This window comes from Arvicanthis niloticus, chromosome 4, assembly GCF_011762505.2.
Source record: "Arvicanthis niloticus isolate mArvNil1 chromosome 4, mArvNil1.pat.X, whole genome shotgun sequence".
Lineage (NCBI taxonomy): Eukaryota > Metazoa > Chordata > Mammalia > Rodentia > Muridae > Arvicanthis > Arvicanthis niloticus.
Window position 1 is genome coordinate 57408272 of NC_047661.1, and position 5206 is coordinate 57413477.

At 38.3% G+C, this 5206-nt stretch overlaps 1 pseudogene; it reads right to left on the reverse strand.

The window, feature by feature from the left end:
• Nucleotides 1-1690: 1690 nt before the first annotated feature.
• On the reverse strand, nt 1691-2320 carry LOC117707503 (high mobility group protein B1 pseudogene; annotated as a pseudogene).
• Between the last annotated feature and the right edge of the window lie 2886 nt (nt 2321-5206).

Genomic DNA, 5206 nt, shown 5'->3' on the forward strand with positions numbered 1-5206 from the left:
CAAGATTTTATCTGAGCTGATCACTGTTATGTCTGAATTCATATGTGAGTGGTAGAATCTGAGTCTTGGAAAATACACAAGAGTAAGTATATCAACAAGATCATTTTTTAACATCAATAATAATTTTGGCAGAGATATATATATATATATATATATATATATATATTATGATATTTTACATGACAGGTATTTATTAATAATATACTTTGATAGATAATTTCTGCTAATTGATTATGTTTCAGGCAAGCTATAAACTCTGGTCTGGAGCTCCTAACAGTTTTGTCTCCTTCCAAGTATTGAGCGTATCAGCATGCCTCTCTGTACCTAGTTTATGCAGTGTTGTGGATTGAACTCATGATTATGTTGGATAAATCATCACTTTTTGTACTGAGTCTCAAAACTTGTTGTTCTAAAATGTTAAATGAGCATTTATCCCCTGGCCCAGATACCTGTGGCTGGAGCAGTCTCCCAGTCGATCTGCTCCCCTCTGGAAATTGAGTCCAGAAGCACCCTAGGGAGGTCACAGACCTCAGAGCTGTAGAGGTACCCAAGAGAGGTCAAGGACCGCAGAGCTGCAGGCATCCTAGAGAGGACACGGCCCACAGAGCTGCAGAGCAGGGGATACCATATCCTGAAGCATCATAGAGGAGCAACTACATTCAGAGCAGCAAACACCTAGATGGTCTACTACCGTGGAGACACCATATCCTGAAATATCCTAGAGGAGCCACTGTACCCAGAGCAGCTGGAGCTCAGGACCATAGAGTCATCCGGACCCGGAGGAGTTCTGACACAACCAAGATAACTGGAAAGACGGACTCCAGTAAGAACCAGTGAGTGCAAGTAGCACTACAGCTAACCAAATGACGAAAGGCAAGCATAAGAATGTAAACAACAGAAACCAAAGTTACTTGGCATCACCAGAACCCAGTTCCCCCACAATAGCAAGGCCTGAACACCACAGCACACCAGAAAAGCAGGACTCAGAATTAAAAATCACTTCTCATGATGATGACGGAGGACTTTAAAAAGGACATAAACAACACTCTCAAAGAATTTGAGGAGAATGCAGGTAAACAGGTAGAAGCCCTTAATGAAATGCAAGAAAACACAACCAAACAGGTGAAAGAATTACAGAGAACAGTCCAGGATCTAAAATTTTTTTTTTTTGAAAAAAAATTGTATTTACTTAGAAGCATTCAGAATGTCAACAAAACAGCCACAATTTTTTTTTTTTTTTTTTTTTTTTTTTTTTTTTTTTTTGCAATTACAGAGTGGTATTCAGTTAACAGAACAACAATTATCTTCGTATAAGCTGCATCAGAGACAACTGAAGATGGAAAAAAAACCAAAAATAAAACCAAAGAAAAGAAAAACAAAAACCAAACTACTGTCCCCATATATAACTAATTTGTGCTGTGCACCAACAAGAACCTGCTTTAAATTTCCATGCCAATTTACAACCCCCAGACTGTACCAGGCAAGGTTAGTGGCTATTGAAAATACCACCAGGACAGGGCTATCTAAAGACACATTTGGTAGTGTGTTAACTATACAAAAAAAGACACTGTACAGTTTAAAAACAAATCTTACACAGCCTTACATTTCAGTTTTTCTTTAAAAGGAGTGAGTTGTGTACAGGGGTGTTAAATGCTTTATAGACAAGAAAAAAAACTGCCCTAGAACCAACTTATTCATCATCATCTTCTTCTTCATCTTCCTCTTCCTCCTCCTCTTCCTCATCCTCCTCATCATCTTCCTTTTCCTTCATTTTCTTGCTCTTTTCAGCCTTGACTACTCCCTTTTTCGCTGCATCAGGTTTTCCTTTAGCTCTGTAGGCAGCAATATCCTTTTCATACTTCTCCTTCAGCTTAGTAGCCTTCTTCTCGTAGAGCTGCCTGTCATCCGCTGTAGTGTTGTTCCACATCTCTCCTAGTTTCTTTGCAACATCACCAATGGATAAGCCAGGATGCTCGCCTTTGATTTTTGGGCAGTACACAGAACAGAACAGGAAGAAGGCCGAAGGAGTCCTCTTGGGTGCATTGGGGTCCTTGAACTTCTTTTTGGTCTCCCCTTTGGGAGGGATGTAGGTTTTCATTTCTCTTTCATAACGAGCCTTGTCAGCCTTTGCCATATCTTCAAATTTTCCCTTTTCTTTAGCAGACATAGTCTTCCACCTCTCTTAGCACTTCTTGGAGAACTCTGACAAGTTGACAAAAGCATCTGGGTGCTTCTTCTTGTGCTCCTCCTGGCAGGTTTGCACAAAGAATGCATATGAGGACATTTTGCCTCTTGGCTTCTTAGGATCTCCTTTGCCCATGTTTAGTTAGTTTTCCTCCGCGAGGCACAGAGTCGCCCAGTGCCCGTCCAGCTCTCGCTTGCCCCTGCGCTGTCTCTATGGAGCTCAATGTACTGCAATGGCTGTCAGGATCTAAAAATTGAAGTAAAAACAATAAAGAAATCTCAAAGGGAGACTACCCTGGAGATAGAAAACCTAGGAAAAAGATCTGGAGTCATAGACGCAACATCACCAACAGAATACAAGAGATAGAAGAGAGAATCTCATGCGCAGAAGATACCATGGAAAACATAGACACAACGGTCAAAGAAAATATGAAATGTAAAAAGCTCCTAACACAAAACATCCAGGAAATACAGGACACAATGAGAAGACCAAACCTAAGGATAATAGGTATAGATGAAGGTGAAGAATCCCAACTTAAAGGGCCAGTAAATATCTTCAACAAAATTATAGAGGAAAACTTCCCTAACCTAAAGAAAGATATGTCCTTAAATATACAAGAAGCCTACAGAACCCGAAATTGACTAGACAAAAAAAAAAAAAAAAAAAAAACCAAAAAACCCTCCTGTCACATAATAATCAAAACATCAAGTATACAAAACAAAGAGAAGATACTAAAAGCAGTATGGGAAAAAGGCAAAGTAACATATAAAGGCAGACCTATAAGAATTACACCAGATTTCTCACCAGAGACTATAAAGGCCAGAAGATCCTGGACTGATATCATACAGGCCCTAAGAGAACACAAATGCCAGCCCAGACTACTATACCCAGCAAAACTCTCAATCAATATTGATGGAGAAACCAAAATATTCCATGACAAATCCAAATTTACACAATATCTTACCACAAATCCAGCACTTCAATGGATAATTGGTGGATAACTCCAAAACAAGGAGGGAAACTACAACCTAGAAAAAGCAATAGAGTAATCTTCCAACAACCCTAAAAGAAGGTAGCTATACAAACATAACTCCACTGTCAATAATAAAAGTAACAGGAAACAATGTTCATTTTTCCTTAATATCTCTTAATATCAATGGACTCAATTCTCCAATAAAAAGACATAGACTATCAGATTGGATACATAAACAGGACCCAACATTTTGCTGCATACAGGAAAAAGACAGACATTATCTTAGAGTAAAAGGTTGGAAAACAACCTTCCATGCAAATGGCCCCAAGAAACAAGTTGGAGTAGCGATTCTAATATCAAATAAAATCGTTTTTCAACCAAAAGTAATCAAAAAAGATAAAGAAGGACACTTCACATTCATCAAAGGAAAAATGTACCAAGAGGAACTTGCAATTCTGAACATCTATGTTCCAAACGCAAGGGCACCCACATACATAAAAGAAACTTTACTAAAGCTTAAAGCATACATTGTACCTCACACAATAATAGTGGGAGATTTCAACACCCCACTCTCACCTATGAACAGATCATGGAAACAGAAACTATACTGAGACACAATGAAACTAACAGAAGTTATGAACCAATTGGACTTAACTGACATCTATAGAACATTTCATCCTAAAACAAAAGAATATACCTTTTTCTCAGCACCTCATGATACCATCTCCAAAATAGACCATATTTTGGTCACAAAACAGGCCTCAATAGACCACCATGGACTAAGACTCGTCTTTGACTTGGACAAAAACAACAGAAAGCCCACATATACGTGGAAACTGAACAATGTTCTACTCAATGAAGTCAAGGACGAAATAAAGAAATTAAAGACTTTTTAGATTTAAATGAAAATGAGGACACATCATATCAAAATTTGTGGGACACTATGAAAGTAATACTAAGAGGAAAAATCATAGCTCTAAGTGCCCACAAAAAGAAAATGGAAAGAGTATACATTAATAACTTGACAGCACACCTGAAAGCTTTAGAAAAAAAGAAACTAATATATATATACACAAAAGGAGTAGACAGCAGGAAATAATCAAACTCAGGGCTGAAATCAACAAAGTAGAAACAGAAAGAACTATACAAAATATCAACAAAACCAGGAGCTGGTACTTTGAGAAAATCAACAAGATAGACAAACCCTTAGCCAGACTAACTAAAGGGCGCAGAGACAGTACTCAATTTAATAAAATCAGACCTGAAAAGGGAGATATAACAGCAGAAACAGAAGAAATAAAAAAAATTTCAGATCCTACTACAAGGGCCTATACTCAACAAAATTGGAAAATCTGGATGAAATAGACAATTTTCTAGATAGATACCAGGTACCAAAGGTAAACGAGGAGCAGATGAACCATCCAAATAGTTGCATAACTCCTAAAGAAATAGAAACAGTCATTCACACAAAACAGAATGGCTAAGATCAAAAACTCAGGTGATAGTAGATGCTGGTGAGGATGCGGAGAAAGAGGAACACTCCTGCATTATTGGTGGGATTGCAAGGTGGTATAAGCACTCTGGAAATCAGTCTGGCGGTTCCTCTGTAAACTGGGCATAGCATTACCTGAAGATCCAGCTATACCCCTCCTGGGCATATACCCAGAATATGCTCCAACATATAATAAGGACATATGCTCCACTATGTTCATAGCAGCCTTATTTATAATAGCCAGAAGCTGGAAAGAACCAAGATGTCCCTCAACAGAGCAATGGATACAAAAAATGTGGTACATCTACACAATGGAGTATTACTCAGCTAGTAAAAATAGTGAATTCCAGAAATTTTTAGGTAAATGGATGGATCTAGAAATTATCATCCTGAGTGAGTTAACCCAACCACAAAAGAACACACATGGTATTTACTCACTGTTAAGGGGATGTTAGCCCAAAAATTGGAATAGCGAAGACTCAACCCGCAGACCACATGAAGCTCATGAAGAAGGAAGACCAAGAGGGGATGCCTCAGTTCTACTTAGAACGAGTAA